Source organism: Puma concolor, chromosome A3, assembly GCF_028749965.1.
Source record: "Puma concolor isolate L17-30 chromosome A3, mPumCon1.1.hap2, whole genome shotgun sequence".
Lineage (NCBI taxonomy): Eukaryota > Metazoa > Chordata > Mammalia > Carnivora > Felidae > Puma > Puma concolor.
Genome location: NC_141669.1, coordinates 36,571,732 through 36,595,394, shown reverse-complemented (window position 1 = coordinate 36,595,394; position 23,663 = coordinate 36,571,732). Strand labels below are relative to the sequence as shown.

General features: G+C 41.4%; 1 protein-coding gene across 1 annotated transcript in view; it reads right to left on the bottom strand.

Annotated features, from left to right (window-relative positions):
- The window catches only part of LOC112864152 (acyl-coenzyme A oxidase-like protein), a 94,450-nt gene that overhangs the window by 10,084 nt on the left and 60,703 nt on the right, over positions 1-23,663 (bottom strand).

The window sequence follows — 23,663 nt, the reverse complement described above, 5'->3', positions numbered from 1 at the left end:
GTTCCCTGACTTTTCTCGCCTTTTCCTCAATGTAAAATGGGGGCTGTTTTAGACAGATTAACTTAGACCTCAGAGATGTGGACCAGCAAGTATCCACGTCTCTGGGAACTTGCGAGACATGCAAACTCTGGCCCTAACGCCACTGAAATCAGGAACTCTGGGGGTGTTTTAGCTGTTCCTCCAGGGGTAGGTTTAGAAGCACTGAATGAGATGATGTATGGAGAGACCATAACAATGTGCTGGGCGTAGATGACTCTTATTAACTGCTATGAAGATGACGACGATGATGATGTTATAACACATAGTAAAGCTATTTTCATTTTACATGCTCTTAATGTCTGCCCAGTGCCTTACACTCGACCTCGGGCATGGTAACCACTGGGAGGTCAGGCAGGCTCACAGTCAGGCCTGAGGTTATGTTTTGGGAAACAAGGCCTCCTGATGCTCACAGGTAACCACCCACTTAGCGAGAGGGTGGTAACCACTCACTTAGGGAGAGGTGTGTGCACCCTGCCGAGACCCACTGTTTGCTGTCAACCTGCAAGGACAGGGCCAGCTTCCAGGAGACCAAGGGTGAGCCTCAACAGGCTGCAGCCCTCCCCTCCCTTCTGCCATTCCCCTCGAAAGAGGGAGAAAACGGCAAGGAAGGCAGAAGGAAGAAAAGGAGCGACATGTTCTTCATTACGGAGTTTATTTTGTGATGTTTTCCTTCCTTGGTCCCTTAAAATTAAAAAAAAACCAAAACACACAAAAAAAAAATCAAGAAAAAGACACGCTAATGTTTAGGAAAAGAAGAGGATGTAGATCTGAAACTTTCAAAACCTGATGTAAAAGATGAGTTGCTAAATCAATGGAAATTGACATTGAACTAACATTGAAATGTAGGCAGTGGTTGTTTAACCAACCTAAGAAAACAGGTTGTTTTTAAGTCTCTAGGCCCCAGATGACTAAAAAGGTAAGACCAATGATGATGCTGTTCGTCACCACTGTTCCCAAGAACCTGAGCCAGTCACTATCGTTTTGGATTAAATATTACAACACTGGTTTTAAAACATGTAGATGGGTTTTCACAAGGACTTGCCTTATCCCCCGATTCACCCAAAATGAAACTATTTGTTAGTCCTGAGTTATAGCTACCCCACAGTTATAGCACCTTGGGCCCATTCTGCTAGGCATTTTCCAGGAGCTGAGCCCCAGGAGCTGTGGGGCTCTGGCAGGTGGAGGAACTCCTGTTCTCTACCTCAGTACCCTCCTGTGCAGACAGGTGAAATAAATGCAGCCCCCAGGAGCTACAGGGGAGGAAGCTCTCAGGGCCTGGCAAAGGTAAGGGCTTCTGGAGGCCAGCTCTTTATTGTCCTTGTCGTTAAGTGGCCATGGTCTGTCCACCCGTGTCACAGCACAGTAAGTGTGCAGCAGGACCTGGTTCCTCATCTTTGTGTGCCTGGTACCCAGAGATGGACAAACAGGGCTGCCAAATAGTTAGTTCATGAACTACTGAAATCACTCCAGGTAGTTTCGCTGATCCTTACAGTTTGTTCACGAATGTATTTTTTAGGTTTTAGGGTTCAAGCAAAATAATCGTGGATTTTGGTTTCTTTGCTTCTCTTGATATGAATAGTTGGGTATTTGATAATATCATAGACCACACCCTCTTTTCCTAGAAAGCCTAACTTCTGTTTAAGAGAAATCAGCATGACAATGGACTTGGATTCTGTGTGCAGCCTACAACACAGAATACCTAACTGGAACTTTCAGCGCAAATATTACTTAAGTGAAAACTTGATTATTAAGTCAAAGAGTCAGCCAGGGGAGGAGGAAGAGGCTGAAGAGAAGAAAAGGAAATGTACAGGACTAAAGGGAAAAAATAGGTGACGCCCTCAAATGCAGACAATGACAAAGTATTTGAAGGCATTTCTAAGGTGGATTTGGGGCTGTTAAATACAAGAAAATTAAAGGCCCTTCTAGCCGTCACAGCAGCTTAGAGACCCCACCACGGCTTGTTGACCCATTCTGACCCCCAGGCCCCCATCAAAGTCAAGAGTAAACCTCCCAGGAAAGTATATCTCTTTTTAAAACAAAATTAGTTTTAAGGAACTTGTTTCAAAGAAAGAAAAACACTTTTCCTTCTTCTAGTTTTTACCTACCTTCTCCTCTAATTTTTACCAAAAAAAAAAAAAAAAAAAAATTTACACAAAACACATAAACAAAATCCCTCTACCCAGGCTCATAAGATATAGGCTAAATTAATAAGGCATTCCATGAAATATGTCAGCAACTGTGAAAAACAATATGGTAGATCCATTATTGAAAAAACAATGTATTTTTAATTTTTTTAAGTTTATTTATTTTGAGAGAGAGAGTGGGGGTGGGGAGGGGCAGAGAGAGAGGGAGAAAGAATTCCAAGCATGTTCTGCGCTGTCAGTGCAGAGCCCAACGTGGGGCTCAAACTCACAAACTGTGAGATCGTGACCTAAGCCGAAATCAGAAGTCAGGGGCTTAACTGACTGAGCCACCCAGGCACCCCTATTTTTAAATTAAACTCTTTACTATGAGATAGTTGTAGATTCACATGCAGGTGTTAGGAATTATATAAAGAAATAATATAAATAGTTCCCATGTGTCTTTTATCCAGTTTTCTCCAATAGTAACATCTCACATAACTACACATTAAGTATATTGGCATCAGTACAATTAAGCTATAGAACATTCCTGTCACCATTAGGATCCCTTGTGTTGCCCTTATAAATGCATCCACTTTCTTCCCACACTTATGCACTGTTTAGCCCCTGGTAGTCATCAATCTGTTCTCCATTCCTGAATTTGTCATTTCAAGAATGGAATCATACAGTATGTGACCCTTTAGGATTAGATCTTTTCATCCAGCATAATTCTCTGGAGATTCATCCAGGTTGTTACATGCACCAAGAGCTCATTCCTTTTGATTTGCTAAATAGAACTCCACGGTATAGATGCACCACAGTCTATTAATCTGTTATTTGCAGTTTGGGGCGATTATAAAGAAAGCTGCTATAAACATTTGTGTACAGGTATTTGCATGAATATAAGTTTTCATTTCTGTAAGATAAACGCCATGTAATTCCCACATATGTTTTGTTAGATTTACTCCTAAGCATTTCTCTTTTTCTCAGCAATTATAAACAATATTGGTTTTTTTCAGTCTTCACATATTTGTTGTTAATATATAAAAATGCAGTTGATTCCTGTATATTTATCTTGTATCCTGCAACACTGTTAAATTCACTTATTAGTTCCAGGACTTTTTTTTATAGGCTCCATGGTCTTTCTACGTAGACAATCATGTCATCTGCAAATAGAGTCAGTTTTACTTCTTCTGTTCATATCTATACACCTTTTTCTCCCTTTGTTGCTTTTTTGCACGGACTAGAAATCCCAGCACTATGCTGTGTAAAAGTAGTGAGACAGATATCCTTGCCCTATTCCCAAGTTTAGGGAGAAAGCATTTAGTCTTTCGCATAAAGGATGAGAGTATCTATAGTTTTTTGTTTTTTGTGTTTTTTTTTGTAGATGCTTTTTATCAAGTTGAAGCAGTTCCCTTCTATTCTTATTTTTCTGAGAGTTCTTATCATGAATGGGTGTTGAATTTTCCCAAATGCTCACTTAAAAACACTTACCTTCCTTCTAACTACCCCATACTTTCTCCTCTGTTTAGTTTTGACCAAAAAAAAAAAAAAATTACACACAAAAAATTTTTAAAACTAGGTCCTCTTTCCAGGTGTATAGAGCATAGGCTAAGATGAGGCTTTCCATAAAACATGATCACAGCTATTAAAAAAGAGTGCAGGGGTGCCTGAGTGGTTCAGTTGGTTGAGTGTCTGACACTTGGTTTTGACTCAGGTCATGATCTCACGGTTCGTGGGATCGACTCCATATTGGGCTCGGTGCTGACAACACGGGGCTGGCTTGAGATTCTCTCTCTCCTTCTCTCTCTGCCCCTCCCTTGCTTGTGCTCTCTCCCCGCCTCTCTCTCTCCCTCAAAAATAAATAAATAAACTTAAAAAGAAAAGAGTGCAGTAGCTTCACTGTGAAGAGACACAACATATTTTTAAGTAAAAACTAAATTGCAAATACAAGGTAGATGTGTATAATAGGTATTGAAGTGATATTTGATATTAGATAATTATTTACATAATTATAAGGAGAGACATGTGGAAGACTATCAAATTGTGGGGTGGGAAGGAATGGAGTAGAAAAGGACCATCACTCTTTTACACTCTGGTTTAGCGCGTAATTTGAATGTTTTAACACAAGCTGGTAGTGAATGGTGAGTTTCACAAAACATTTAATGAAGAAAAAATGTGGGGAAATTACATTGCAAAATGCTATGAACCATGTACTTTTTTGCATACCCGAATGCAATTTTCATCTCAGGATGCTGTCTTCATCAGCCTAAAACGTGAATGCTTTGGCAGAGGGATATTATTAAACTATGTCCCACCAGGACAAAAATTCAAAACAAAGACTCAAGAAACTAGGTAAAAGAACAAGGCTACAGTCTCTTGGAAATAAGTGTGCCGCCCCCACCCCAAACAAATTCTCACAAAGGTTCCCTGTCATGATTTGAGTTGTTAGGTCAGTACAAGCTACAGGCGGGAACTTTAGACTTGGACGTGAGAGAAGTGAATTTGTCTAAAATGATGGATGTGAGAGAGGCAGTGACTAATATGCCTGCACACGCGCACCTAGCAGAGTGGGAGAAAGATCTTTCTTCTTCTTCCCCCGCCTCGGACCAGGTTCACGGAAGGACACAACCAGACAGAGAGAGCCCCGCTGAAGTGTGATCGTGTAATCACAGAGAAGAAACGTCGCAGAAGACACAAGAGCAAAAACACCTTCAACTGGTTTATAGACGTTGCTATTACCCGTCACTGCCTCATCAGGAGACGGAAGAAATAATCTGAGTTTTCTCAATATTCCCAGGACAGTTCTCCAGGGTGCCTTCTCTTCCTCTGAAGAGAAAGAACAAACTTCTCAAGGAGTAATCAATCCCAAGCGACACAGCTAGGGGGAGGCCAGCACATCCCATGGCCATCAGTGAGGTGCCAGACCAGTGCTGACTGCCATCTTGACCCAATAAGGACCCCAAAACACAAACCCACCACTTGAAGTGGGGGCTACTTAGACTGTAATGCACTGGCACTCCAAATTGGCGTGGAGTTGGAGTGTGAAGTTTAGTAAATAAAAACTACGAAGAACATAAAATGGAAAGTCACTAAGTAATACAACAAATACTAAACATATGGAAAAACATTCAACCTCATCAGAAATCCCCAAAATGGAAGTTTAAACAGTGAGACAGTACAAGTTGGCGATTACCCTTGGTAAGGTCTCCCCAAAGACCCCATCTGAATTCCAACCCCAGGTCCAGCATTTCTGAACCATGTGACCTTAGGCAAATGGCTCAATCTCTCCGTGCCTCAGTTTCCTCACATTAACTTGGGGATACCTATTGTTACTCTCTCCTAGCTTTGTAAAGAAGGCTGTATCAGATGATGCACTCAACGTGCTCCACAGTGTTCGCACAAAATGAGCATTCACTATCTGTTAGTCATTGTTGATGGTTACAAGAATTAGATCTAGAAAAAACAGTCTGGTCATAACAAATGCCAGAAGTGGAAGGAGCACATTCACACCTGTGGGCATAGCCCACTCGGAAAACAATTTGACACAATGTGTCAAGAAGTCATGACACTATTAAGCCGTTTAGATCGTCCCTAAGGAAATAACATAAAAGAGAAAACCCAAAGATGCACGCTCAAGTCTTATGTACAAAGATAAAAAAATTGAAATAATGTAAATATTAATAATAATTACACGAGTAATTCAGTCAATATAACACTTGAACTCAATATTTTGTTGCCACTAAGACTGACAATTAAGAAAAGCATCTCGTAACAAGGGATACGAGCTCAGGATGTAATACGAAAGAGGCAGAACATAAGCAATATGTATTTTACCACTGAGGTTACAACCACATTAAAAAGTAAAACATGTGACTCCCCTCATCCTCAGCTCACCCACCCAACCACTCGCGAGCCCCAGTCAATACCTCCAGATGGAAAAAAAAAAAAAAAGAAACAAGACCTCCAGAGTTGCTCTGGGTCCTGTCCTTTCCCATTAGCCCCATTCCACTGCCTTGAGAACATCACCTTTTCTCACAGGAAGAACAAGAGAGAGCTTTTGAAGGGGTTTCTTTTCTTCAGCTGAAAAATCAGAGCCGATCACACCACTGAGTCTTGTGAAAGACTCATCTGGGACTCCCAGTGGCCATGTGATAAAGCCAAGACCCTAAGCCTACCTCACCTGCCTTTCTGCCACTTATGTTTATCTTCCGCCCCATACCTACCCCGGTACCAGATGTACAGCAGGAGCTCAATGAACATCTGCTAAAGTATGGGTTTTGTGTTTGTTTCTTTTCTTTAATGTGGATATGCAGTTGGCTGTGTTCATAACATGCAGAAGTCTGTATTTTCCCCCTTGACTCGGACAGACAACAGAACAGCCCTCCCTGTGGCCTCCATGTTCTGGTATAGCCACATAGCAGCCAAGAACATTCTGCTTCCTCACTGTGGTGAGGGGGACATGTCTGTACAAGGCACCCAGCTGGGTTGTTTTTCTGAGAACCTAAGAAACGATTACAGGACAAACTGCACACCGAAGATCCTAATTGCTATTTTTAAAAAGTCAAGAGAGAAACGAGCAAAAGAACATCCCCAAAACTCAGAAGGCTATGTGGATGTCTTCAAACTTTAATCTGACATGTTTGTAATACCAGGATGACCATTGCATTGTTTTGGTTCAACGGCCACCAATGACAAAGTTGTGTTACATTTCTCTCTGTGTGGAAACTGCCCATTTAATGCATGTGAAACACAGGGTTCCAACCCATCATCAATGTGTATAAAAAGCCCATTGTGTACAAGACACCAAGAAGGGCATAAAAAGGTACATGGCATGGTCCCTGAGCTCAGAAAGCATAATATAAACCAAGAAGATAGCTTTACAACCCACTGTGTAAAGTGCCAGACTCCAAGAGTTCAGAGGAGGGTAATCTTGTTGTGAGAGAGGTGGATCAAGAAACCTTCACAAAGGAGCTGGGGCTTGAGCTGGGTCTCAAGGGATCGGCAGGATTCAGACAGCTATGGAGAACAGGGAGGGCATCATGTGGGGACCTCAGCATCAGCAATAGCTTACTAGTAAGGAATCTGAGTTAGGCAGGAAGTCACCAAGGTGATTGAATGCCTGGGGATATTTAGGACTGGAGTATGATGGGTCTTGAGTACAATGCTAAACAGTGAGAACGTGACCCTGGAAACAATCAGGAAATGCTGAATGAAGTACAGACAGACTCTGTGATGCTTCTGAAAGATTCGCCTTGGCCATTGCATAAAAGGAATTGGAGGAGAGGGAGACAAGGAGAGAAAGCTTTGCTTTAATGTGCTACATTCTTGTCCAAAGAGGCCTTTTATCGTTTGTTGATGAATCACCAATTCAGAAATGGTAAATCAAATAAAACACCCAGGTGGGTGGGGATGAGACAGAGCTGTCACTGTCCTTTTCCATCAGACTTCCCTAATGCTTCTGAGCTGAGTGCTTGGGAACAATCTCTAAGACTTCTGGAGTACTTGGCATTCTTCATCACCTCTCCTCTCCTCCACATCTTCCTGCCACTGGATATGCCCAGAAACATGGCCCAGGCTTCAGTCAACCATAGGAGGAAACAGAAATCATACTGCTACCAAAGGAATGAACGTTTTTCAAGATTCCAAGAAAAACCTTAGCTGAGGGCCCAAGACATTTCTCCGTCACGATCTCAGAGCAAAGTAGAGGGGTACAAGGACAACTGATGCAGCATTATCTCTAAAAGCAAAACTTTGGAAACAACATAAATGTCCTCCTATAGTGAACCACTAGGCACTATTAAAAAGACTGAGGAAGCCATCTGTATGCTCACTTGGGAAGATCTCCAAGAAATACTGTTAGGTGAAAAAAGCAGGCAGAAATTCATTTCCTCTTTTTTAATGTTTATTTATTTATTTTTGAGGTAATAATTTATTTTTGAGACCACGAGAAGGCAGAAAGAGAGAGAGGGGGAGGGAGAGAGAAAATCCCAAGCAGCCTCCATGCTGTCATCGCAGACGTGGGGCTCAATCCCATGAACCACGAGATCACGACCTAAGCCAAAATCAAGAGTTGGACGCTTAACCAACCGAGCCACCCAGGCGTCCCAGAAATTCACTTCTAATATGGCAGTGTGAGCCCTTTCCAGATCAACCCTCCCACAGATCACAGCTGTGAACTTTAGGCAAAATACAAAAAACAACTACTGAGAATTCTGGAGAATAAAAACAAACAGATAGATTACAGAGTAGCCACTGGCACAGGGTGAATTTCCCGAATTTTTTTTCCTGTTTATTTTCCCCCTGAAAGCAGGCCACGGTTGAGGAGCAGTGCAGCATGGGTGGCTAAAACTGAGAGAAAACCTGTTATCTTTCTGGCTAAAGGGACTAGGAAAATAAGTAAAGGCAACTACTGTCACAAGAGTATGAGGAGAAATCCTAGAGAGGCAAGAGTAGAAGAAGGGGAACCCCTGAGGCTGTGCAATAACTCTGGATGAATCTCAGGCTGACCACGAGGCCAGCATGCATTGGAGGGACAAAGCAGTGCAGCAAAAGCTTAAAGAGTTAAACTGATGGGGCGCCTGGGTGGCGCAGTCGGTTAAGCCTCCGACTTCAGCCAGGTCACGATCTCACGGTCAGTGGGTTCGAGCCCCGCGTCAGGCTCTGGGCTGATGGCTCAGAGCCTGGAGCCTGTTTCCAATTCTGTGTCTCCCTCTCTCTCTGCTCCTCCCCCGTTCATGCTCTGTCTCTCTCTGTCCCTAAAATAAATAAATGTTGAAAAAAAAAATTTAAAAAAAAAAAAAAAAAAAAAGAGTTAAACTGAGACAAACCCACAGAAGCTAAGACAAAGTTCAAGGTTGGGCCTTGAGTCTAACCAAGTTCATTGTCTCCCAAAATAAACCACCAACTTTCCTCAGAAGAATATAACATTTGGAAAAAAAAGAATGTAACATAACTCAGAGTCCCCAAAACATAATATTCATAATGCCCAGGATATAATCCACAGTTACTCATTTTGTGAAGAACCAGGAAAATCTGACTTTCAATAAGTGCCTACCTTAAAATGATCCAGATATTGAAATTATCAGATAAGGGCTTTCAAGAAAATATTCAGTTGATCCTGAACAATGCCGAGGTTAGGGGCACCAACCCCCTGCACAACTGAAAAGCCACATACAACTTTTGACTCCCCAAAGACTAAACTTATAATAGATTACTATTGACTGAAAGGCTTACCAATAACATAAACTGTCAATTAACACATATCTTGGATGATATATGCAATATATATTGTATTCTTATAATAAAGTACACTAGAGAAAAGAAAATGTTAAGAAAATCATAAGAAAGAAAATACATTTACAGTACTGTGCCATATTTTTTTTAATCCATGTATAAGTAGATCTGTACTGTTCAAACCCATGTTGTTAAGAGTTAACTCAATAACCATATTCCATGAGATCAAAGAAAATACACTCTAATTAATGAAACGACAGGAAATTTCAGCAGAGAAATGAAAGATAAAAACAAAAAACTAATGAATATTTTAGTATGGAATAACACAATATCTGAAAATAAAACAGGTTTATGGATAGGCTTAACAGCAGAAAGGAAATGCCTAAAGAAAGAGTCAGTGATGGGGCGCCTGGGTGGTTCAGTCAGTTAAGCGTCCGACTTCAGCTCAGATCATGATCTCAAAGTTCATGAGTTCGAGCCCCACATCAAGCTCTGTGCTGACAGCTCAGAGCCTGGAGTTTGCTTCGTATTCTGTGTCTCCCTCTTTCTCTACCTTCCCCTGCTCATGCTTTTGTCTCTCTTTCTCTCTCTCTCTCTCTCTCTCTGAAAAATAAACATTAAAAAAAAAAGTCAGTGAGCTTGAAGATGGATTAATATAAATTATCCAAATGAAAGGGGAAAAAAGATTTTGAAAAATGAACATCAAAGAAGATATAAAGAAATAGAGAGATATTCTATGTTCATATATCAAAAGACTCAATATTGTTAATCTGTCAATTCTTAAGATCCCAATACAATCTCAATCAAGTTCCCAAGAAATTATTCTACCGATGTTGACAAATCTAAAAATTATATAAAAAAGCACAGGACCTAGAAGAGCCAAAAACAATGAGGAAGAACAATAAAGTTGAAGAACTCATACTATCTCATTTCAAGACTCCAGTAATTAAGGCAGCATGGTATTGGAGAAAAAGCAGACACATAGATCAATGGAATTGAACAGAGAGCCCATAAATAGCCCCACACAAATATAGTCAACTGAGTTCTGATAAAGCTGCAAAGGCAATTCAACTGAGAAAGGATCACCTTTTTTGATAAATGGTGCTGGAACAGTTGGACATCCATGTATGAAAGAAAGAAAGAAAGAAAGAAAGAAAGAAAGAAAGAAAGAAAGAAAGAAAGAAAGACAGACAGACAGACACAGACCTTACACCTTAAACAAAATTAACTTAAAATGGGTCACAAACCTAAATGTAAAATGCAAAGCCATTAAATTATTGGAAGAAAACATAGGAGAAAATCTATATGACCTTGGGTTTATGTTGAGTTGTGGACACATCAACAAAAACAATCCATAAAAGAAAAATAAATCGACCGAGCTTTTTTAAAATTTAAAGCTTCTGCTCTATCAAAGATACTTTGTTAAGAGAATGAAAACCATAAGTTAGGAGGAAATCTTTGCAAAACACATATATGATAGTGGATTGATATCCAAAATAGCCAAACAACTCTAACACTCAACAATAAAACAACTCAAAAATGGGCAAAAGATTTAAAGAGACACTGCCAAAAAAATATACAGAGAGAAAATAAGCATATGAAAAGCTGCTCAACTTCATATGTCATCAGGGAAATGCAAATTAAAACAACAATTAAATACAACCACACACCTATTAGAATGGCTAAAATCCAAAACACTGACCATAACCGGCAAAAATCCAGAGCAACAGGAACTTTCTCATTTATTGCTAGTAGGAATACAAATTGACAGAGCCACTTTGGAAGACAGTTTGGCAGTTTCTTACAAAGCTGAACGTAGTTTTACCATATAGTTCAGCAATAGCACTCCTAGGTATTTACCCAAACGATTTGAAAACTTATATCCACACAAAAATCTACATGTAAATGTTTATAGCAGCTTATAATTACCAAAAACTAGAAGCAACCAAGATGTCCTTCAATCGGTGAATGGATTAAAAACAAATGTGGTACCTTTAGGGGTGCCTGGGTGGTTCAGTCGGTTAAGCGTCCGACTTTGGCTCAGGTCATGATCTCACAGTTCGTTAGTTTGAGCCCTTCATCGGACTCTGTGCTGACAGCTCAGAGCCTGGAGCCTCCTTCAAATTCTTTGTCTCCCTCTCTCTCTGCCTCTCCCCCATTTGCACTCTGTCTCTCTCTCAAAAATAATAAATAAACAGTAAAAAAAAAAAAAAAAACAAAACTGTGGTACCTTTACGAGGTAGAACAGTATTTAGCAATAAAAGCCATGCAAGAACATAGATGAATTTTAAATGCATATCGCCAAGTGAGAGAAGCCAATCTAAAAAGGCTATACGCTGTGTGATTAAATTTACATGACATTCTGGAAAAGGTAAAACTATAGCTGGTAATCAGATTAGTGGTTGCCAGAGGTTTGGGGAGGGGACAGAACTACACCGGGGAAGCACAGGGTATTATTATTTGGGGGTGGTGAAACTATTCTGGATGATATTGTCATGGTAGGTACATGAAACTATATATTTGTCAAAACACATAGAACTTTACAGCACAAAAAAACTAAACTGAAAGTACGCAATTTTTTAAAAAAATCATGTAAAAGTTAAGGAGATTACAGAATGGAATTCAGACTGTGACAAAAGAATCTATCACAAATGTAGAAAACCACCTCGCTGAAGGGGGAGGGAGATAAAGTTACTGAAACGACCTCACTGAAGGGAGTGGGAGATAGAGGTACAGAAATAAGTGACTTTGGAATTGAGTGTAGAATGTAAAGCTAAAAGCAAAATAAACTGCACATAAGCACTGTACTCTGGATGATAAAATTGTTTCCCATGGGTGAATCAGTTAAAAATTCTGAAACCACCATGCATGCATACTGGAATTGAACAATTAAATAAATAGATGGCAAATGGCTGAAGCTAGGTTTCTCACCATTGAAGCAGGCGGTTGCAGACAATCTAGTGGAAAAGTTTAGAATATATCCATGTGGTGATGGATTAGAGCTGAGACATCAGTATGAACTCAATTTTAGCTTCATATAGATACAAACAGATACAAACCTGTATACACACAGGTTAGCATAAAGACATATTTCCTTGCTCTATCAACTGGGAGGCCCTGGAAGTAACAACATTCTAGTAGCAACAAAAACACTTAGCACCCAAATCTTGGTTTCTAAAACCATTCTCCAACAAAAGGAACCAGGGGTCCTTGAAAAATGACTGATCATAGGACTGGGGTACATGACCATGACACCAGGGATTTTGAGAGCCCAGTTTTAATGGATTGCATTTGTCGTAACAGTCTGAGTAAAATCCAGCTTAGGAGGTATGACAGCCATTTTTTCCACAAAATTTTCCATACGGATGCCTTATACTTTTTTGAAAATGAGATGTGAAAGTGAGTCATATATGTTCTTCATTAGAAGTTCCTAACATACTCTGGGTATTCAACAACGGCAGAAGGGGGAAAGATTTCCCTCAGACCCAGCGTCCCTTTGTCCCATGCCCTCTCACCCTCATCTCCCGGGCTCCCTTGTTTCACACCTCCCCAGCAGCCATCATCTCACTCTGTTTTTCTGCAACCCAATTTCCAAATCGGGACCAATCCAACCATCTCATTTCCCTACCACTGCCCCCAATACTACCTACATCATCATACTGCCTGGTCACAAATGTGTGTTACATCACAGCAAGCCACTCAAGACTGGGTCTTCAATGATCTCCACAAGCCCTCTTCTTTTTTGCCTCTCTTCTTCCCACCCTATCACCTTCTAGGGCTGTAAACACTGGGCATCCTGGTGCAAAGTTTCCGACTCACCCCTGATCTTCTTCCTCATACCTTGACCTAACTCTGCATTCCTGAGAGAATAGAAATAGTTGGTTAGAGTGTTCTCAATTTTTTTGCCCCTGCTGGAAAATTCTTTGTCTCCTCCTCTCTTCAGACTTTCTGTCCCTCCTGTCTCTGAAGAAGAAACATCTGCTTTGGCTTCAGCATCCTTCCTCCATCCGTGTATTAATGGCTTGTCATATGTCTCCCTGTGACCTTCCCACCAGGCAATCCCCCTCTCTCTGGCAGCATCGATCTCTCCCTTCCTACTTCCTCTTTCCCCTCTGGGTTCAGACATGCTCAAGTTACTCCTACCTCTAAAACACCATTCCTCCACCCCACAGGCATTTCAACTCTGGTCCCATATCACCTCCCTTGTTTGAAGGCATGACACAGGATATGGTCCCACACAGGCATGAGTTCAAATTCAACTCCACCACTTAGCAGGTAGGTAACACTGGGGAATAACCAAGACTGTGCTAAAGCCTATGGAGGGACTCCTGCATGTTGGGCGCCATGCGAAGGACATCACTTAAAATAAGACGATAGCTTATGGAATCCCATCAACATCCTCAGGAGACTGGGCCATTATAAGTTGTTTAGAGAAGAAAAACCAAGTAATCTGTACAAGTATGTGCAGCTAATAAAAGCAGAGGTGGAACTCAAACAGCTTGTCTCACACTAAAGCCAACATTCTGTCTCCCATGAAGCCTAATACCCTGGTCCTCAGTCCCTTATCTATAGAATATCAACATTCTGGTCTCCCTTGTGGAACTCCTATAAGAATGAAAGGAAATGGGGTATGGGGAACACTTAGCAAAATGGCTGGTACTCAAAAAATGAGCATCATTCGCCAAATGGTGATGATTACTGTGGATTCACTGGCCACACATTCCTTCTTGAAATTCTCTCCTCTTGCCTTCCGCAAAGATTTAATCTTCTAGTTTTCCTCCAACTTCCTGAGCAATCTCTTGCATTCCCCCACCATGCCCTTTAGCTTATCCTTTAAACGTAGGCTTTTCCCAGAGTCCCTCATGACTATTTCTTCCTGCACGATGTCACCTACTCTTCCCAGCTTCGGCCAATGCATCCCAGAGCCTCCCCACTCCTGCCTGATGCTTCTGCAAACTCATGCTTTCCTCCCTATACGTTCCTCCTCTGTGTTCTCCATTCCAAACCAAGGTGTTCCCTGGACTGCTAGCTAATTCTCATCACTTCCTTCCTTACAAACCATCAGTAGAGCCCCATTGCCAAAAAAAAAAAATAATAATAATAATAATAATAATAATAAAATGCAAAATCTTTAACAAAGCAAGAAAAGCCCTCCACCATCTGATCCGAACCTGCTTCCCAGCTGCCTCCAATAGCCCCAGTTTATTAGATGGTTGCTATCCTGCCTCTCCATCCCAAGATCTTCTCTCTTCCCAGCTAAATGCCCCCAGATGCTCTAGTAGTTCCTAGCACGGCGTGGTGTCAAATCCTTTTACTATCCTGGGTATCGTCTCCAGACTGGCTCCATTTGTCTGGGTCTCGATTTACAAACCAAGTCCAGAAACCAACAGTACTCCAGGCAGTGAGCAGAACTATCCCCTCCAGTGTTCTGAAAATTATGCTTCTTAAAACCCAGTGTGTTCTCCCCATGCCCACCCAGCTGGCCTCTAACTGCAGCATGGTAGCCAAGTCAGCTGTGCTCGTTACAAGCTTCAGCGTGCTCCCAGGACACCAATGTCGGTGTAGGATCCTTTCAGGTCTCCACTCTGCTCTCCCAGCAGGACTGAAAACCCCTTAAGTGCAAGGACTTTTATTATGTTCTGTCCTCCACAACATACAATATGGTCATGTCTTTGGCCTGTATAGTAGACTAAAGCAAATAAACAAGAAGATTTGTAAGGTCATATATGAAAGTGGAGCTGTGTCAGAAGAAAGGCCGTCCTTAAACTAACTCCCCCATTTTTAAATTCCACTTACTTTAAAAATGGAGTATAGGCACAGAGTATACTTTTGTATTAAGCGCCTCTTGTGATCTGATGCTCAGCGTTGTGCCACGACAATGACAAAACTGTCCTCTAAATTTAGGAGATCTCTCATGGCAGGAGAAGGTATTATTTGGCTGACAAGATGAGTTCTTTTAAAAGAAATGTCTGGAGCGTGCATTGAAACAAAGAGTAGATGAGATGCCAAATGCGAGAAAGAGAAAGCGCCGTGGTGAACCAGCCCCTTAGCGCCTTATACCATGACAGTTATTTATTCAAGCATGAAAACTGGGACATTGTTCTTACAATGCTAATTAGACAAAGAAATGAGATATGCAAATATTTTTAAAAAGTCTACTCACCACAACATTCTCATCAGATGAAAATTAATCAAGAAATCATGGCCCGATAGGGTCGCTTTGGTGCTAATGCCCATCACCCTGACTGCCTGACCTATGATGTCCCTGCAAACAAAAATCAAGTTTGAGTCTAAGATCATTCCCACAAACCTAGAAATAGACAGGATCTAATCCTCAGAATATCACCTGGGCCAAGTGGGCTCAAAGGTCAGTGTTTATCCAAGCAAGAGGCATGAAAGTTTCCAGAAATCTAAGATGCCACACTTTGTATATGTGTGTTTGTGTGTGTGTGTGTGTGTTTACTGAGAGAGAGAGGGTGCAAGTAAGCGAAGGTGGAGAGAGAGAGGGAGAGAAAGAGAGAGAGAGAGAGAGAGAAGTGGGTCTCATCAGAAGTGGGACTCGTGTTCACAAGAAGTGCGGCTCGGGTTCACCCAAAGCAGGGCCTGTGCTCACCTGATGTGGGACTCGAACTCACAAACCGTGAGATCATGACCTGAGCTAAAGTCAGATGCTTAATCGACTGAGCCACCCAGGTGCCCTAAGATGCTGCACTTTGGGTCCCCTTGTCCAACACTCCTTCTCCAGTGCAGCCTCAAAATAGAGGGTCTTTCAAGTAGCGACTGAATAGACAGAAAAACAAGATCTATGTATATGCTGCCTACTTCAGACCTAAAGACAGATACAGATTGAAGGTAAAGGGCTGGAAAAAGATATTCCATGCAAATGTAAGCAAAAAAAAAAAAAAAAAAAAAAAAAAAAAAGCTGGGGCAGCAACACATACTAGACAAAACAAAACAGACTTTAAAACAAAGACTGTAAAAAGAGGTAATGAAAGGCATTGCTAATGATAAAGGGATCAGGCCAACAAGAGGATATAACAATTGTAAATATCCATGTACCCAAATAGGAGCACCTAAATATATATATAGCAAATATCCACAGACATCAAGGGAGAAATTGACAGTAATATAATAATGGTAGGCACTTTAACACCCTACTTAAATCAATGGAGAGAACATCCAGACACAAAATCAATAAGGAAACAGTGGCTTCAAATGATACATTAGACTAGATGGACTTAATAGATATATACAAAACATTCCAAGCAAAAATAGCAGAATACACATTCTTTTAAAATGCACATGTAACATTCTCCAGGACAGATCACATGTTGGGCCACAAAGCAAGTCTTAATACATTTAAGAAGACAAATCATATCAAGCATCTTTTCTGACCACAACAGTAAAGAACTAGAAAGCAATTACAAGAAATAAACTGGAAAAGACACAAACATATGCAGATTAAACAACATGCTACTAAACAACTAATGGGTCAATGAAGAAATCAGAGAGGAAATTAAAAAAAAAAACAACTTTGAGACAAATGAAAATGACAACACAGTGGTTCAAAATCTTTGGGATGTAACAAAAGCATCTCTAAGAGGAAAATTTATAGCAATACAGGCCCATCTCAAGAAACAAAGATCAAATACACAATCTAACCTTACACCTAAAGGATGTAAAAGAAAAAGAAGAACAAAGATCACAGGTAGTAAAAGGAAGGAAATAATAAAGATTAGAATGAAAATAAATGAAGTAGTGACGGAAAAAAATCAGTAGAAAAGATTAATGAAACTAAGAGCTGGTTCTTTGAAAAGATAAACAAAATTGATAAACCATTAGCCAGACTCATCAATAAGAAAAGAGAGAGGATGCAAATAAATAAAATCAGGAAAAAAAAAAAAAAGAAGTTACCACTCACATTGCAGAAATACAAAAGATTAAGAGACAGCTACAAAAAAGTTTACACTAACAAACTGGACAGCCTAGAAGAAATGGATAAATTCCTAAAAACATGTATCTTCCATGGCAGAATAAGGAAAAAATAGAAAATCTGAATAGATCAATTACTGGTAATGAAATTGAATCAGTAATCACAACACTCCCAACAAACAAAAGTCTGGGACCAGATGGCTTCACAAGTAAATTTTACCAAATATTTTAAGAAGATTTAATGGATTGAAGAGGAAGGAACGCTTCCAAATTCATTCTACAAAACCAGCATTACCCTGATACCAAAATCAGACAGAGGCACTACAAAAAAAAAAAAAAGTAAAAGGAAATTATAGCCTAATATCCCTGATGAGCATAGATGCAAAAGTCATCAACAAAATATTAGCAAACTTAATTCAACAATACATTTGAGAGCGTTTACCACAATCAAGTGGGATTTATTCAGGAGACACGATGATTCAATATCTGCAATTAAGTCAATGTGATATACCATGATAACAAAATGAAGGATAAAAATCATATCATCTCAATAGACACAGGGGAAAAAAAAAAACTTTTGACAAGAATTGAACATCCATTCATGATAAAAACTCCCAACAAAGTGGGCAGAGGGGCGCCTGGCTGACTCAGTGGAGCGTGTGACTTTTAATCTCAGGGTCATGGATTCCAGCCCCACATTGGGTGTAGAAGTTACTTAAAAAAATAAAAACCTTAAAAAAAAAAGTGGGTACAGAAGAAACACACTTCAACATACTAAAGGCCATATATGACAAATCCACAGTAACATAATACTCAGAAGTAAAAAGCCAAAAGCTTTTTTTTTTCTAAGACCAGAAACAAGACAAGGTTGTCCACTCTCATTACTTTTATTCAGTGTCGCACTTGAAGTCCTAGACCCAGCCATAAGACAAGAAAAAGAAATTAAAAGGCATCCAAATTAGTAAGGAAGAAGTAAAACTGTCCCTATTTGCAGATGACATAATACCACATCTAGAAAACCCTAAAGATTCCACCAAAAAACTCTCAGAACTAACACATGAATTCAGCTAAGTTAAAGGATACAAAATTAATATACAGAAACTTCTGTATATTGTTTCTCTACACGAATGACAAACTAGCAGAAAGAGAAATTAAGAAAATAACCCTAGGGGCGCCTGGGTGGCGCAGTCGGTTAAGCATCCGACTTCAGCCAGGTCACAATCTTGCGGTCCGTGAGTTCGAGCCCCGCGTCAGGCTCTGGGCTGATGGCTCAGAGCCTGGAGCCTGTTTCCGATTCTCTGTCTCCCTCTATCTCTGACCCTCCCCCGTTCATGCTCTGTCTCTCCCTGTCCCAAAAATAAATAAACGTTGAAAAAAAAAATTAAAAAAAAAAAAAAAAGAAAATAACCCTATTTACAATTGCAACAAAAAAAATAAAATATCTAGGAATAATTTAATTTAAAAAATAAATTTAAGGAGGTGAGAGACATGTACTCTGTAAACTATAAGACACTGAAGAAACAAACTGAAGAGGACACAAATAAATGGAACATACCCATAGAATGAAAGAATTAATATTGTGAAAATATCCATACTACCCAAAGCAATCTACAGATTCAATTCAATCCCTATCAAAATAGCAACGGTATTTTCACAGAACTAGAACCAATATCTTAAAATTTGTATGCAACCACGAAAGACCCCAAACAGCCAGGGAAATCTCAAAAAAAAGAAGAACAAAGCTGGAGAAATCACAAGCCCAGATTTCAAACAATACTACAAAGCTATATTAATCAAAACAGCATGGTACTGGCACAAAAATAAACTAGAAACATAAATCAATAGAACAGAATAGAGAACCGAGAAATAAACCCACACGTATATGGTCAACTGATATACAACAAAGAGGCAAGAATTTACAATGAGAAGGGGCACCTGGGTGGCTCAGTCAGTTAAGTGTCCAACTCTCGGTTTCGACTCAGGTCATGATCTCACAGTTCGTGAGTTCAAGCCCCACGTCAGGATCTGGACTGGCAATGCAAAGCCTGATTGGGATCCTCTCTCTCTCCCTCTCTCTGCCCCTCCCCTGCTTGTGCTCTCTCTCTCTCTCTCAAAATAAATAAACTTTAAAAAAAAAGAATATACGGTGGAAAAAAGACTATCTTTCATAAGTGGTGTTGAGAAAACTGGACAGCTACATGTAAAAGAATGAAACTAGACCCCTTTCTTATACCATACACAAAAATAAACTCAAAATGGATAGGGTCCTAAATGTGAGGCCTAAACTATAAATTTCCCAAAGGGAAACATAGACACTAAACTGTTGGACATTGGTCTTAGCAATATTTTTTTGGATCTGTCTCCTCAGACAAGGGCAACAAAAACAAAAATAAAAAACTGGGACTACATCAAACTAAAAAGCTTCTGCACAACAAAGGAAACCATCAACAAAACAAAAAGCCAACCCACTGAATGGGAGAGGCCATTTGCAAACAGCATTTCTGATAAGGGGTTAATATCCAAAGCATATAAAGAATTCATACAACTCAACACCAAAGAAAACAATCTGATTTAAAAATGGGCAGAAGACCTGAACAGACATTTCTCCAAAGAAGACATGCAGATGGCCAACAAAAACATGGAAAGATGCTCAACATCGCTAATCATCAGGGAAACACAAATCAAAACCACAATGAGATATCCTCCCACACCAGTCAAAATGGCTACTATCAAAAAGACAAAAAAAATAAGTGTTTGCGAGAATGTGGAGAAAACGGAACCCTTATGCAAATTGGTGCAGCCACTATGGAAAACAGTATAGAGGTTCCTCAAAAAATTAAAAACAGAAATATGTGCGACCCGGTAATTCCGCTTCTGAGTATTTACCGGAAGAAAAAGAAAAACACTAATTCAAAAAGACATGTGCTATTGTTACAGCATTGTCTACAACAGCCAAGATATGGAAGCAACCTAAGTGTCCACTGATAGATGACCAGGCAAAGAAGATGTGGTACGTAAATACCACAATGGATTCAGCCATGAAAAGAACGAAATTGTGCGATTCATGATGCGGATAGACCTAGGGGGTATTATGCTAAGTGAAATAAGTCGGACAGAGAAAGACGAATGGCGTCTTATTTCACTTACATATGAGATCCAAAAAACAAAACAAATGAACAAACAAAAAAAACAGAAAGACTCATTAAGGACAGAGAAAAAAAAAAAAACTGGTGGTTGCCGGAGAGGAGGGGCAGGGGGGCACGACACAGGTGAGGGGGATTAAAAGTTACAAAATTCCAGTTATAAATAAGTCTCGGGGATGAAAAGTACAACATAGGGAAGATAGTCAGTGATATTGTAATAACTTTGCAGGATGGTAGACGGTAGCCACACTTACCGTGAGTGCAGAGTAAAGTACATAAATGTCAAATCACTGTGTTGTATACCTGAAGCTAATATACTATTGTATGTCAACTATACTTCAGGTAAAAAGAGAAAGATTTTTTTTTAATTTTTTTTTTTTAACGTTTATTTCTTTTTGAGACAGAGAGAGACAGAGCATGAACAGGGGAGGGGCAGAGAGAGAGGGAGACACAGAATCTGAAACAGGCTCCAGGCTCTGAGCTGTCAGCACAGAGCCCGACACGGGGCCCGAACTCACGGACCGCGAGATCACGACCTGAGCCGAAGTCGGACGCTTAACCGACCAAGCCACCCAGGCGCCCCAAGAGAAAGACTTTTTTAAAAGGGGGTCTTTGACAAGAGCTGTTCAAGAGGGACCCTCAAGCCATTCGAGGGCGAGGTGGGCACAACACTGCATTGCCCCACGTGAGCCGTGTGCCCTTGCCAAGCTACCTTAGTTCACAGGGCCTCTGTCTTCTCATCTGTAAAGTGAGAACCAGGGTAGAGCTGTCATGAGCGCTGGGTGAGAAAATGCACATGCAGCATCGCGCGTCTGGCCCGTCAGTGAGCGGTCAGCACATGGCAGCTCCCTTTCCCTGCTCCTGGACTTCCTTAGAGCAACGATGCCGGCGAGGGCCTGGGGAGTCCCCGGGGCTGAATCGGTTCACAGATATTTATCGAGGGCCTCCTTGGCACCTGCTGCTGCGTGAGGCCCCCCGTCCTCTAGCAGATGCCAGTCTAACTGCCAGATGGAGAAGCAGGCAACAGTTGACATCTGGGGCCCCACACGCGAGGTGCCGTGAGAGCTCCATGCAGGAAGGGCAGCTGCAAGGGCGGGGAAGTTTCCTGAGGAAAGGACAGCTACCCTTGGACAGAATGGCTGAATGGCAAAGGAGATGGGGAAGTCATGGGCAGAGACCAGATGTTCCAAGGTGTGGCCTGTCTGAGGAACTTCAGTCGGATCTGTAGTGCTGAGTATGAGATCATTTCTGTCGCCCAGAAAGAATCCCCCTTAACCCAGCTCCTCCAGGCTGGGACCAGGGCCGTGCTCTGAAGCTTTAATCCTGTTACTCGGCCATCTCTAGAGAATGAGAGACCATCCCCAGACCTGTGCGTCATCTGCCCAGAATAGCACTCCAGTCACACTGACAATGTCGTCAGACCCATGAGGCTCACCCATGAGCAATCTGCAAGGGTGAGCCAGGGAGCAAGTGAGATCTGCAGGAAATAAAAAAACCCAAAATAGTCTCTGCCTGTATAGACACCTTCATGGACTGAATATACCCTGATGTGGGCAAGCTCCAGAGTTATAAAATGAAAGTCTGGTACACACACAGAAGAAATGGAGAATATCTGCTTTTAATTTTTTTAAAGATTCAGATCAGGGTTCACTGCCCTTAATTCATTTAAAATGCCACCAAATGACATGCAACTGATCTCCATGGAGCTGTCATCTGGACTGACTTCTTCTCCATCAAAGAAGCCTTCCCTTCATCCCTATATCCATCCATCCATCCATCCATCCATCCATCCATCCATTCATTCACTATGTGCTTACTTAGTACCAAACCCTGTTCTAAGTTCAGAGGGGACAACAGTGACCAAGAAGACACAGATCCTCCTCTCTGAAAGCTGACATTCCCAAAGACTGACCTCCCAGGTCAGGCACCCCAGGCAAGACCCACTTGCTTCTGAGTTTTCTGAGCAGCAAATAGAGGTGATTCCATAGAAGCCCTCAGGCACTCCACCCAGGGCCAACCTTGCAGGCAGGGAGTGTCCATTCTTCAGTTTACGTCTTCCTGCTCCAGCCACAACGTCTCCAAACTGTGGTCAAGTCTGATCCAGAGGGATTCCCTACAACGCAGGCAGGATTTCCCCCCACCCTAAACCGTGTAATAATGTAGTAGGGCCACATATCCTCACAGGAGCAGGGGACTGTGCTTAAATATGACCAACATCCCTCCCTTTTATGGTCCCTACATTGCGTTTTACAAGGCACCCCCACCTGGCTTTTAGGCTAATTGAGAAATAAACCAAGTAACAGTGGGCACAGGCCAAAATGTCGCCTTTCTTATTGATTCAAGCCAGGCTAGAGGAAGCGGACTCACTCATACCGCAGCCCAGCCTCAGACGCACTTGTCCGTACAGTCCCAGCAATGCTAGACAGGGAGACCTCCCCATGAGAAGGGGCCAGCCCTCAACACCAGCTCCTTGAGGAAGGGGGAAGGGGGACAGCAGGCCTCCAAAAACCCCAAGGTATTGATCTCCAGCTTTCCAGCGAAGTAGGTCACCGCACAACCCCTGTGGTAGTGTAAGTAAAGGGTAGAGTCAAGCCAGGTGTATATTTAAAGGAAAATTTCTATCAGTGGGAGCAGAGGAGGCAACCCCTTCTTAACTCCCTGAATGAATTCAAGTCACGCAGTCACCAAAGCCAGACCTGCTGTCATCCTTGGTCTCTCACATCCAATCATCTCCAATATCCTCTCTATTCTGTCCTTCCCATAAACACCTTATTCTTTCCCTCACCCCTTCCATACCAACGGTGTATCATGTCTTACTTGGACCACTATCCTAATCCCAACTCCGGACCCTTCACCCTCTCTATCTTCCACCCATCTGCCATGACAGTCTATCTAAAATGCAATTCTGGTCACGTTCTTACCCCGCATGCAACCTTTCCTTCGCAGGTTCTCCATGGCTCATGAGTCCTTTTCCATTATGGCCCCAGCTTATCCGCCAGCTTGGTTAGGGGGGTGGGTAACCACTATGACTTCTCAAGCAGGCCATATGAACTCTGGCCACACAGAGCCTTCTTTTCATCCACAATGGGCTTCATTGGTTTACCCCCCTTTGCCTTCATGCATGGTCTCCCCTCTGCCTGGAATGTTCTTCCTCCACTTTATTTCCCAAGCAGTTTCTACTTATCCTTGAAAA